The sequence below is a fragment of the Trichosurus vulpecula genome, chromosome 1 (genome assembly GCF_011100635.1).
Source record: "Trichosurus vulpecula isolate mTriVul1 chromosome 1, mTriVul1.pri, whole genome shotgun sequence".
Classification (NCBI taxonomy): Eukaryota; Metazoa; Chordata; class Mammalia; order Diprotodontia; family Phalangeridae; genus Trichosurus; species Trichosurus vulpecula.
In genome coordinates, this window is record NC_050573.1 from 95,977,569 (window position 1) to 95,991,315 (window position 13,747).

The following is a 13,747-nucleotide window of genomic DNA, read 5'->3' on the forward strand; positions in this document are numbered from 1 at the left end:
GTCTTCACATGATTGGGGTAGACACTTCTTTAACTCACAGACCAGATTTGAGGGCCTTGTTTGGTTACCCACAACCTGGTTTAGCCCATCTGCCAAGACTGTTTACTGGGGTGTGGACAATGTATATGCTATAGCTTCTTAGAACCACAGGTGAGACTTCAGTGACTCAAGAGGACATCAAAGGTGGAAAGCAGCCCTGAAAAGGGTTTGCCAGCTTTCACACCAAAGATGCTAGTCTTCCCTTTACACATACTACACTCCAAAAGATTTGTGCTTGCCTAAGCAGGGACTTTAACCCTGGACCCTCAGATTCAAAGGCTGATGCTCTACTGACTGAGCTATCCAGGCCCACTCTAGTTTTACCACTTGCTAGTTAGATACGTAAAAAGGACAAATGGCATTTACCTTGGTCTCCTTTGGCTAAAGCACATCCCATGGGACTATACTTTTCTCTTCCCTCTTTTGGAGAGATTCTTGATCTGAACCAAAATCTAACTTTAAAATAATTTTCTCCAGAACTCCAGAATAAGGACATAAAGACAGAGCACACAAAGTTATAAATGGTAGATGGTAGATAGATAGATAAAGGGTGGGGGGAGAGAATGAGTGGATAGATGACATAGATAGATGGGATAAATGGATATCTGATAGAAAGACAGAAATAAATTAAAGATAGAGATGAAATGTATGGATATATGGTAGATAGATTTTAAGTAGATAGATGCATGATAGATGGCTAGAGAGATCTATCCAAGGCTTATCACAGTGCCAGGCACATGGTGGGTGCTTAAGAAGTTCATGTTGACTTGACTTGTCCAGACACATAGAAAGATAAAAATTAATAATTTGCAATGTACAAGGAATTGTGCTAAATGCTGTACATATAAATACAAGCAAAAAAGACAGCTTCTACTATTGAACTTACATTCTAATGACCATACATAAGAGAGAACTGGAAAAGGGATAGTAGTGGTACCCGCCTGAAGTCAGGGCTGCTGGTTGAAAATAGAAAACACTGGAGAATGAGAAGTGGATCCAGGATCACAGTGAGCATAGCTGGGTACCACACAAAATGGTGGTGCCCAGCAACCCCATACCAGGGACTCACCCATCAGAAGAGAAGGTCACGGGTGACATCTTCCAGGAAAGAAGGTTGCTGGAAAAGGAGTAGAAAAGCAAGAGATAAAAGAGCCAAAGGCTGTGAGAAAAAGCTTAACCCATTTCTCTAGATGTTGGATCAAACCCAGTCTCTCCCCATCCTTTCTCCTTAACCCTTGGGCCTAATATTTGCTATTATTTATTACACATGGCTATAGTAGAGTTATTTAACCAATTACAGTCTCAGTTTTCTCATCTGGAAAATGGGGATTAAAATATGTGTTACACTATTATGAAGAAAGTGCATTTTAAACACTGTAGCATCTTATACAGGACACTGCTAGATGTCTCTGTGGATAAAACACTGGGCATGGAATAAGAAAAATCTGAGTTAAAATCTTGCCTCAGACATTTACTGTGTGACCCTGGGCAAGTCACTTAACTTCTGTTTGCCTAATTCATTTAGAGAAGGAAATGGCAAACTACTGCGGCATCTCTGCCAAGAAAATCTCATATGGCGTCACAATGATATGGACATCACTGAACAACAAGAACAAGAAGCAGCTTATATATGTGCTTGGATATTATTAGTATTATTAATAAAAATAGCATTTATGTAGCACTTTATAATTGGCAAAGTACTTTATAAATATCATATCAATTGATCTTCACAATGATCCCTTTTGTTGTAGTTGTTCATTTGTATCTGATTCCTCATGACCAAATTTGGGGTTTTCTTGGCAAAAATACTGGAGTACTTTACCTTTTCCTTCTCATTTTACAGATGAGGAACTGAGGCAAATAGGATTAAGTGACTTGCCTGGAGATCACACAGCTAGTAAGTGTCTAAAGTCATATTTGAGCTCATGAAGAGGAGTCTCCCCGACTCCAGGCATGGCACTCTATCCACTCTACCACCTAGCTGCCCATTTTATAGATTATTATAATTATTACAATTATTTCCATTTTACAGATGAGAAAACTGAGGCAGACAATGGCTAAGGGTCACACATTTAGTTAGTGTCTGAAGCCAGATTTGAATTCCGATCTACGTCCAGTTCTCTATCCTTTGAAACACCTGGCTGACTGAACAAGACCCTTTGCATAGTTAATAGAATCCTGTGTTATTCCAGAGTTTGAATGTTTCAGGCTCTGGTATTCCATCTCGCAAGTCCTCAGGACTCAGTGATCCATGCTGTAGTGTTCTATGCTCTGTGGTCACTTTGCAGTTCTACATTTCTCTGCTTCCATTTCTGAAGCTGCAGCCAGTGAGAAAACAAAGTCTTCTGGCCTCATTCTTCTGCATCCATTGCTGTTTAAGCAATAAAACCCTGAAGTTCACACCTCCCATGACTCAAAGAGGGAAAAGGAAAAGAAAATAATAAAATTACTGTGCAATCTATCACAATGGAGAATGGATTTCTTCATTACGTCAAGCAGCAGCAGATGAGAAAAGATGATCCAAAGACCCCGGTACAAAATAGACCTCGTCAACAATGGAGAGAAATGTTTTCATAAGTGTATAAATAGTGATTCCAACACTGCTGTCAGGAGCTAACGGATAGAGAACAAGTACCTTTGACTGATATACGCAAGACAAGAGTAATGAATAGTTATGGGCATTATCACAACTTTATTAGCCAAGTAAATCTCCATTCATGTCTTTATTTCTCAAGAGAGTAAGTGCTGACTAAAATCTGAAATAAATGCCTAGTTTGTTTGGGACATTAGATTCTAGCTTTGAGTTCATAATCTTAGTCAGAACAGTGATTTTCAGTGCTCTGTTGGTGGTTATGTGATGATGATGATAAAAATGATATACCAGGCATCCCTATCCAAAACAAACAAGCAAAATAAGAAAAAGCAAACAACCAACGACCTCCGTTTGATCCTGCCATTCTGCTATCTTCTTAAGCCTTCCCACTATTTCAGCTCAAGTATCACCCTAAAATATATTTTCTGATTCTTGATAGTGGTTCCTACATGATCTCTCTCTCTCTCTCTCTCTCTCTCTCTCTCTCTCTCTCTCTCCCTCCCTCTCTCTTTCTTGATAAATGTGTGTGTCTTCATGTATATACCAATACATTAATGTAGATACATATTGTCATTGTTCATTCATTTTTCAGTTGTGTCTAATTCTTCATGACCCCATTTGGGGTTTTCTTGGCAAAGATACTGGAGTCGTTTGCCATTTCCTTCTTCAGCTCAATTTATAGATGAGGAAATTGAGGCAAACAGGGTTAAATGACTTGCCCAGGGTCACACAGCTAGTAAGTGTCTGAGGCCAGATTTGAATTCAGGAAGAGTTTTCCTGATTCTAAACCCAGTGCTCTCTCACTGCGCCACATCACTGCCCATCCTCATTTTACAACTCTAGAGCCATCCAAAAGCAATTTTGTGACTTATTCTAGGTCATGTAGTTATTAAGCCTCAGAGACAAGTCCAAATTCAGACTTGCTGATTTCCAGCTCAATGCTTTTCAGGCTACATTCAGCCCTGAAAATTTGCATGAGTAGTAGAATGTGCTGTTTCCCTTCCCCCATTTACGTTTCTGCTATTCAAATTTTCCCACCCTCATTTACTTTCTTGCTATTCACAATTTTTCCCACTGTCTAGCCCAGTCTATCTATCTCTCCATGCTTATTCTTCCTATTTTTTTCATGAACCCTCTTTTCATTCAAGCTGGTTTTCTTGTTCTCTTGTAATTTCCTCTCCTATACATTTCTACCTCTCTCCCTTTCCTTCATACCCAGAATATCCATTTGTTGAAGTACTCTCCAGCTCATGTTTACTTTATATAATGCTTCAAGGTAACAAATCATATTTCTCATACCACTCTTTTAAAGTTAGGAATGGAAGAATTACCAGCAGCTCAGCCCCAGCACGGGGAGTTTGTATCCACAGTTGGAAGAGTCAGAGACAAGATTTAAGGCTGGCAAATGCAACATTTTTTCTTGTCTTCCTGGGGGCAGCTCCATTTCCATCTTTTCCAGGAAGCTTTCCCTGACTACAGAAGCCCTTGGAGAACGCTCCTTCCTCCAAATGCTGCTCCGCTTACCTTCACATGAAAGCATTTGGAAAGGGGAAATTGCTCAGGAAGTAGCAGGGCATTGTTTATAAAAGATAAGACAGCAGGTGTGGTGAGTTAAAGAGGGACAAAGCCAGCATCCAGATGGTTTGTACGCTTAGGACAGGCTCTCAATGACTTTGTTATGAATTCCCCAGCTGTGCAAAAGCATCTGTAGAGTTTTTAAGTATTGAATCTGTCCTCGCCTCCCTGGAGCCTTTTGTCAAAGTCGTTGCCAATTTAACATTAGACCTGTCAGACTGAGTGAGATCAGTTGCTCTTCCACTCCAGTACGCATTTGCTGGCCATGGCTTCCAAAGTTGGTTTGTAACTTTTTTTAAGCAAGCTTCCACGTCATCATGCTAACACTATTAGAGACTGACCATGAATAGTCCCAGCTTGAAGGAACTGGGTAATTTAGCTCAGATGCAGGTACAGGAAGGAGAAGATGTTTAAAGATTTCCTAAGAAAGAAATTTGATTTTTTCTTTTCCTCAGAGAACTTAAGTGGGAACAGTGCATGAAAGTTACAGAGAGGCAGGCAAATTTCATCTCAGTACACTAGAAAAGGTTGGGTTTTTTACTTTTTTCACAATGGAAATAACTTCCATTTATATGATGCTTTAAGATCTGAAAATTCACAGGCCTGGCCATGACACTTTCCATTCAAAGAACTCCATTGGCTCTCTGTTGCCTCTACAAACTTGTCTATTTAGTATTTAAAACCCTTCAGCACCTGGTTCCAAATGATCTTTCAGCCCTATGACTGCCTTTAACAACCCTTTGATTTGGTCTGGACCTGTGATCACTGGGAATATTACTCCCCTTTATGCACTTGATACACAGCCATACTGACCTTTTTCTTATTCCTTCTACACAATTTTACATCTCCCACCCCTGTGCTTTTGCATGGATTGTCTTCCATTCCTGGAATGCACTCTCCTCAGCCTCTTAAAGCTTAACTCAATATTACATCTTACATGAGATCTTTACTTGCCACTCCCCTACCACCAGTGACTTCCCCCTCAAAAACTGCCCAGTATTTGCTTACACTTATTTATATTATTATCTTTCTATAAAGAATGTAAACTCATTGAATTCTGTCACTCACTTTTGTCTTTGTTGGGTTTTTTTGGTACTTTGAACAGTGTCTGGTACACAGTAGGCCTTTAACAAATATTTGTGAATAGTCTGAAGGACTCAACCCTGTGAATTATACACTGTGCTTATTTTAAGCACCATTTCACTGATAAGGTTTTGAAGGGTTGCATGGCATGTTTATAGGCACAAAGAGAGAAAACATGAATCTGGATTTTAACCAATACCTCACAGTCCCAAGTCTACTACAATATCCTCCAGTTTTCTCAAAGTGCCACAGCAAACAGTCATAAATCACCTATCCATGGAGGCAGTTATATGGAAGCTGTAAGATCACTCATGAGGATGTTTTAAAGGGGATTCATGCTCTGATGTATTGATTTTATGACTGCCTTACACAACACTTTGATTTGGTCTGGATCTATGATTTCACTTGTACAGGGAATTCCCTATACTAATCGCTAGGGGCAAAGTCACTCTATGAATTACTGCTATGACTTATGGAAGCTTGCTGAGGCATTCAAGAATTAAGTGACTTGTTTAGAGTCACACAACTAGTATGTATTAGAAGGAGCCCTTGAATGTATGTCTGCTTGTTCTAAGGCCACTATGCTATACCACCTCTTGGAAACCCATGACGAACAAATGAAACTAATCTTTAATTTATCAGAGTAGTTCTTCTATCAAGCAAGCAGCTCTAACCATAAGTAAACAACTGGAAATAATCTAGACTCTATTCTGGTAGGCCATTGGTTAGGTGCTGTGTGGAGGATATATTATTATCTGAATAAATGTGTCATCCTCTAAGTTTTCATGGCTACTTGTTCATTTCCTTATAAAGTCTCTCCAGCTTCATAAGGAGTCTGGGGTATGAGTAGTTCAAAGATAGTCAAAATTTCAGGAATCCAATCCCTTCTACTCCCAAATTTCAGCCTAAGATGAGGGATATCCTCTTTCACTTTTGGATTAACTTCTCTCTTTTTCTCAACTTTAAATGATGTATTAATTAGATTTTACTATGAACATTGTAAATGGCAATATACTTTAATAGTAATTTTAGGTAGCATTCGATCACAATCAAACATTTAAAGGAAAAAAAAAACTACCACTTACAGGCCACGTTGGCCACAGAGAAGCTAAATTTCTCCAACCCTGCTCCCACCGTCACTCCCCACTAACCAGTCAGAGGAGAATAAAGAATTTAAGTGTTTAGACAGGTAAAGAGATCCCTACCCTCCAGTGAAGTATATTAGGGAATCAGAAGAAACATAGGTGCTAGAGATTGATGTCTGGTTGGTAGACTGAACAATCACAATCTGTTGGCCCATGTAATTATATCTCTCTCCACCTTCTTGCACATTACCCTTCTGTCAGGTCTCAACCTTCTCGTGCTCCCTGTTTCCTATCACAGGGTTAGGGTTAGGTTTACAGGGGTGACAATCAGACTAATCTAGTCCTAATATAAGAAGCATGAGGAACCAGCATAGCTTCTTAATCATCCATCTTTGCATGTAACTTCATTAATCTTTGGATTTCTTATTTTTCAGTTCCTTCACAGTCAAAATGCTCCAGAAACATGCAGGATTCTAGGTAAAATGCAGTGGCAATTCCCAAATCTCTCAGGACAGTACAGGACTCTGTCATACCTGGGTGAAAGTAAAGCACAGGGCCTGTGGCAGTGGCAGCAGCTACTCCTGGAACTATCAGCCCACAGATTAAATGTTTGAAAGTCACCTACTTGAACTTCTGGCAATCAAGATGGTGGAGTAAATCATAAGTGCTCTCATCCCCTCTTTGTTGACCTTGAAAACCCAGAGAATATTGCCCCAGGGAAAATCCTGGAATAGTGGGGCCAACAGTAGAGGTACAGCTCAGGAATCTAGAGAGATTGACAGGAAGGTTCCCTCTTGCTGTGGCTGAAGGGGACTAGTGCAGGACAGGAGACATTCCAGCTGACAGAACCAGAGACCACAGCACACAAAGCCAGTAACCAGGCCCCTAGCTTCTGGCACAAGAAGCTTGGGACAGACCCTCCCGGGCTCCAGAAGCAGAGATCCACTTTAAAAGTCAGGAAAAAGGCAATCATAAAGAAGCAAATTAGAAAAGAAAAGAGCATAGGCTCTCACTGGGGACAGGGAATATCAAAATACAAATTCAGAAGAGGACAGCATTGACACTATACACACATCTGAAACCCCCAAAAGGAATATAAACTGATCTCAAGCCCAAAAGCTTCTTGGAAGAGCTCAAGGAATATTTTAAAAGCCAAATTAGAGAAGTAAAAGAAAAATTGACTAATTTTTTTTAAAAATACATTGGACAAAATAGAAAAAAATCTTTTTTTGGTTAAATGAACCAGAAATTCAATAGAAGTTTCAATTGTGATATCACATTCCCTATAGGCAGTGAGATCATGTTGTTCAGTTTTTCAGTCATGTCTGGCTCTTCATGAGCATGCTAGGCATCTCTCTCCTTCATTAGCTCTTGAAGCCTGTCCAAGAGCATTTTTGTTATTTCCATGGTACTTTCTAGCCATCTCATTCTTGGCCATAGCCTTTTCCTTTGGCCTTCAATCTTTCCCAAAATCGGGGTCTTTTCCAATAAGTTCTATCTTCCCATTATGTAGTCAAAGTATTTATCTGCAGTATTTGACCTTCCAATGAATAGCCTGAGTTCATTTCTTTAAGTATTGACTGATCTGCCATGCTTAGCTTTCCTTATAGTCCAACTCTCACAGTCATACACATTACTATTGGGAAAAAACATAGCTTAGACTATATAGATCTTTGTATGCAAGGTGATATCTCTGCTTTTTAGTGTGCTATCCAGGCTTGCCATAGCTTTCCTTCCAAGGAGCAAGCTTCTTTTAATTTCATGTCTGCAGTTGCCATCTGCAGTGATCTTTGAGCCTAAGAATATAAATTGATGCTGTTTCTGTTTCTTCTCCCTCTATTTCCCAGGGAACAATTGTATTAGGAGGGCAGAGTTTATAATCTCAAAGAGGATCATAAACATGTCTGAAAGGTTCGGAACCGCCAGATATAAGAAACTCTCAAAGTAGAAGGCAGAAGAATCAAAACATATATTTAGGCTCCACAGTAACCAACCCATGAACCAGCAACCCCATTTTGATATATTGATCAAAAGCTTCCAGGCCCAATAAGTACGCCTTGAAAGAGTAACCAGGAGGCTACAGAGAAGCATGATTGCGTAAAGCAAAATCATGCTTCCCCCTCTATGGTAAAAAGATTACCCACTGGCCTGAAGTCTTTGTTCAGCTTCCTCCCGTAGGTCAGCTCTGCTACTGGCAGCTCCTGCTTCAGCTGTGGCTGTGGCTGTGGCTGTGACTGTGGCTGTGGCTGTGGCTGTGGCTGTGGCTGTGGCTGCGGCTGCGGCTGTAGCTGTAGCAGCCTCTGGCTCCAACGGGAGCTGCTTTTAACCATCCAGCTTCTGCGGGGGGGGGGGGGGGGGGGGGGGGGTGTAAGGTACGCCGGGGAAAGCACAGGTTCTTTCAATCTGCTTAAGCAAGGTGAAGGGGTTGACCAGGAAAGCACAGGTTCTTTCCATCAGCTTAAGCAAGGGAAGCAAGGTGAAGGGGCCGACAAGCTTACTCCAGTCCAACATACAAACAGCATTCAGTTCAGGGGAAAAAGCCAAACTAGTCAAGGCCACTTGTTGACTAAGTGCTAAGGAGCCCATTTTTGGTTGCCAACACAACAATGGAACTGGTTGCCTAGATCTTTGTTTTGTTTTTTTTAATGTTAAACTTCAAGCAACTTTTACACACCCCTCTTTCACCCTCAACAAGAGGCTTCTTATTTCTTCTTCAGTTTTTGCCATCAGAGTGGTATCCTCTACATGTCTGAGATTATTGACATTTCTCCCAATAGCCTTAATTCTAGCTTTTGAAACATCCTGCCTGCCATTTATCATTATATGCCCTGCATATCACTTAAATAAATAAGGTGACAGTATAGAGCCTTACTGTACTCCTTTTGTAATCTTAAACCAACCACTTGTTCCATGTTGCTTCTAGTTGTTGCTTCTTGGCCTGCATACATGTTCCTCAGGAGACAAGTAAGATGATATGGTACTCCTATCTCCCATTTACTATCTCTTCCCACATTTTGTTGTTATCTACATAAGGTTTTAGTGTAGTCAATGATGTGGAAGTGATGTTTTCCTCTGGAACTCCTTTGCTTTCTCCATAATCCAGCAAATGGTGGCAATTTGGTCTCTAGTTCCTCTGCCTCTCTGAAAACCAGCCTGCTCTTCTGGTAATTCTCAGTTCACATCTTACTGAAGCCTAATTTGCAGAATCTTAAGGATAACCTTGCTGATATCTGAAGTAAGCTCAATTATTTAGTAATGTGAACATTCTTTGTCATTGCCCTTCTTTAGGACTGGGACATAAACTCTTCTCTTCCAATCTAGTGGCCACTGTTGAGTTGTCCAAATTTCCTGGCACATAAAGTACAGTTCTTTAATAGCATTATCTTTTAGAGTTTTAAATAGCTCATCTGGACACAGCCCTTGATTTTGCTGCCAATCCATTGCAATGTAGGATCAAGCAGTTTACTTGGGGCCACATTAATGCCTCTCTGTGTTTGGCTGCTAGCAAACTGATTTAAACTATGGTACCTACATCTCTGGTATCTCATTTTTCAGCCTTTCAAAACTCACAGGGCAACAGCCATCTCCATTAAAAAACTTAATCTAAAAGCAGGAAAAAAGACAAGAGAGACAGAAGCTACAGAAACACCATGTTCACATAGTTTCCTGGTAACCTCTGTCAGGTCAGTGAAGGACAAAGAACCTTGTCTCACTCAGAGACCTACAACAGCTTATACTTCACACTTGAATGCATGCAGCCAAGGAAAAGAAGGGTTTTGTATCAAAACTCAGTTCTGGCTCAATAAAAGGCCTTCCTTTTGTCATATGGTTAAAAAGATAAGAAACAGTTATCAAATACCCACCTAAACTCTGAAATCTACATGAGGAATTGCATCAGGCAGGTAAAACCCACAGGGTTTGCTTGCAAAGAATGGGTTAGTCCCTCATTACATCAAAATGGTGATTACACTAGAGACATATTCATATAATAATCCTTAGAAGCCTTTTGTGAAGCTCCTCCTGGAAAGCAGACCAAAAGATGGCTCTATACATGGACATTACCAGATGGTCAATATTGAAATCAAATTGATTATATACTTGGCAGTCAAAGGTAGAGAAGTTCTATACAGTCAGTTAAAACAAGACCTGGAACTGAATGTGGTTCAGATCATGAGCTTCTTTTTGACAAATTCAAACCTAAATTGAAGAAAGTAGGGAAAACTATCAAACTGTATAAATAGGACCTAAATAACATCCCTTGAGAACATTAAGTGCAAGTGATAGATTTAAGGGATTAGATGTGGTAGATAGAGTGCCTGAAGAGCTATGGACAGAGATTGCAACATCATACAGGAGGCAACAACAACTACAACACCACAAACAAAAACAAACAAATATTCCAAAGAAAAAGAAGAGCAAGGGACAGCTAGGTGGCGTAGTGAGTAGAGTACTGGCCTCAGACACTTGCCACATTTACTAGCTATGTGACCTTGGGCAAGTCATTTAATCCTAATTGCCATGCCTTCTCCCTCCAAAATAAAGAAAAGAAAAAGAAGAGCAAGAAAGCAAAATGGCTTTCTGATGAGGCTTTACAAATAGCCAAGGAAAGAAGGAGAGCGAAAGATAAAGGGGAAAGAGAAAGAAAGCTATATCCAACTGAATGTGGAAATCTAGAGAATAGCAAGGAGAGATGAGGATTTTTTAAAATGAGCAATACAAAGAAATAGAAGAAAACAATAGAATGGGAAAGATAGATCTCTTCCAAAAAAATTAGAGATAACAAGGAAAGTTTCTTGCAAAAATGTTCATGATAAAAGAAAAAAGGAAATAATTTAACAGAAGCAGAAGAGATTAAGAAGAGGTGGCAAGAATATACAGGAGAAGTATAAAAGAAAGATCTTAACATCACCAATAACCACAATGGCACAGTTACTAATCTAGAGGTAGACATCTTGGAGAATGAAGTCAAGTGGTCCTAAGGAAGCATTGCTAAGAGCAAGGCTAGGGGAAGCACTGAAATTCCAGCTGAACTATTTAAAATCCTAAAAATGATGCTTTTAAATTTCTGTACTCAATATGCCAGCAAATTTGAAAAACTCAACAGAAGTCACTGGCTTTGAAAAGAGCAGTTTATGTCCTAATCCTAAAGAAGGGCAATGCCAAAAAATGTTCAAATTACTGAACAATTGTGCTCATTTCACATACCACCAAGATTGTGCTGAAGATTCTACAAATTAGGCTATAGCAATATGTGAACTGAGAATTACCAGAAGAACGGGCTGGTTTTTAAAGAGGCAGAGGAACTAGAGACCAAATCACCACTATTTGCTTGATTATGGAGAAAGCAAAGGAGTTCCATAAAACAAAAAACAAAACCAAAAACAAAAACAAAAAATAACACATCTACTTCTGCTTCATTGACTACACTAAAACCTTTGATATTGTGGATAACAACAAAATGCAGAAAATTCTCAAAGAGATGGGAGTACCAGATCATCTTGTCTCCTGAGGAATATGTATGCAGGCCAAGAAGCAACAGTTAGAAGCAACATGGAACAACTAGTTGGTTTAAGATTGGAAAAGGAATGCAGTAAGGCTATATATTGTCACCTTATTTATTTAACTGATATGCAGGGTTTATCACAAGAAACGGCAGGTTGGATGAATCAAAAGCTGGAATTAAGGTTACTGGGCAAGATAACAACAATCTCAGATACTCAGACAATACCACTCTGATGGCAGAAAGTAAAGAAGAATTAAGAAACTTCTTGTTGAGGTTGAAAGATGAAAGTGTAAAAGTTGGCTTGAAGCTTAGCATAAAAAAAACAAAATTAAGATCTTGGCAACCAGTTCCATCACTTCCTGGGAAATAGAAGGAGAAGAAATGGAAGCAGTGTCTCTTTTTATTCCTGGGTTCATAGATCACTGCAAATGGCAACTGCAGTAATGAAATTAAGAGACATTTATTCCTTGGAAGAAAAGCCGTGGCAAATCTGGACTTCATGCTAAAAAGCACCTTGCCAACAAAGGTCTGTATAATCTGAGCTATGGCTTTTCAAGCAGTAATGTATATGACTGTGAAATTTGGACTATAAGGAAAGCCAAAAACCTCAGAATCAATGCTTTCAAATTGTGGTGCTAGAGAAGACTTTTTAGGTCTTTTGGACATCAAGGAGATCAAATGAGTCAATACTTAAAGAAATTAATTCAGGCTATTCACTGGAAGGACAAAATACTGAAGGTAAACCTTAAATACTTTAGCCACGTAAGGAGAAGAGGGAACGTACTGGAAAAGACCCTGATTTGGGGATATATTGAAGAAAAAAGAAGGGGACGGTAGAGGATGAGATGAGTAGACAGAGTAGTAGATGGAATGAACATGATCTTGGACAGACTGAACAAATAAGTAACAATAGAAAAAATCATGGAAAAAAGGAGAAAAAAACCCTAAGAATGGTATGGATTCATAATCAATGCCTTTGAAAGGAATTTGATGGTATTTATTTATTTGATGGGTTTTTGTTATAGATTTATGATTTCATGAACATAGGTGCTCCTGGGAAGAAAGCTTTCTTTACCAAGACAGATGGGAAATATCTCGCTGTACAGAATTTCATGGGACTCTGATTGCTTATGTGACTTCTCACTGTCAAATAACCAGCATCTATCAGAGGTAGGACTGTTCTAGATGGGTCTGTCTCCAAGGCCAGACCTCTCAAGTCATTATACTATGGAGGCATTGGCCTCTCTCTCATAGAGAAAAGAAGGGAGGGATTTGACCTGCATCATGTGTGGTGCGGCGTGGGGGGAGGTAAACAAAAAAGGAATTGAAATAGAGTGAGCCTGAGTCTAATAAAAAGTAGAGAGGACTGAGCCAAGGAAGGCAGATGGAAAGGAGGAAAACTCTTACCAAGAAGCCTGTACAAAAATAACACAAAACAAAAGGGGAAAAGCAAACTTAAAACAAAACAAAAGAATAAAACTTAAAACATCCTTAAAGGGATTTTATAAGTGAAGTCACTGCAGAGACAAGTTGTCCTAGTTCAGGGCTGCCATTTGACAAAGTGCTCCAGTGAGATATCCATATCTGACTAGCACCCTCCAAAGAAACAAAGTTTAAAGGCTATGGAACACATTCTAAATGTGAAATGTATTTGGTTTATTTGACATTTCAGAGGTTTATTTGTGATATACTTTAAATTTAGGTTTGAGAATGGGGTATGATCATGTAAACTCCCTGAATGGTCATAAAGAAGGGTGACAGCTAGTTGGAGAAGAACAGGCTTGATTTGTGCTAACCTTGCTAAGCAGCTCAGTTACTATTATAAATAATAAACTCCCCAAACATAATGAAGTAGTAACTGACAATAGA

At 39.5% G+C, this 13,747-nt stretch overlaps 1 non-coding gene across 1 annotated transcript; it reads right to left on the reverse strand.

The window, feature by feature from the left end:
- Positions 1–275: 275 nt before the first annotated feature.
- TRNAQ-UUG lies at positions 276–348 on the reverse strand. Its single transcript has one exon. It is a non-coding gene; the product is annotated as a tRNA-Gln (tRNA).
- Positions 349–13,747: the final 13,399 nt, after the last annotated feature.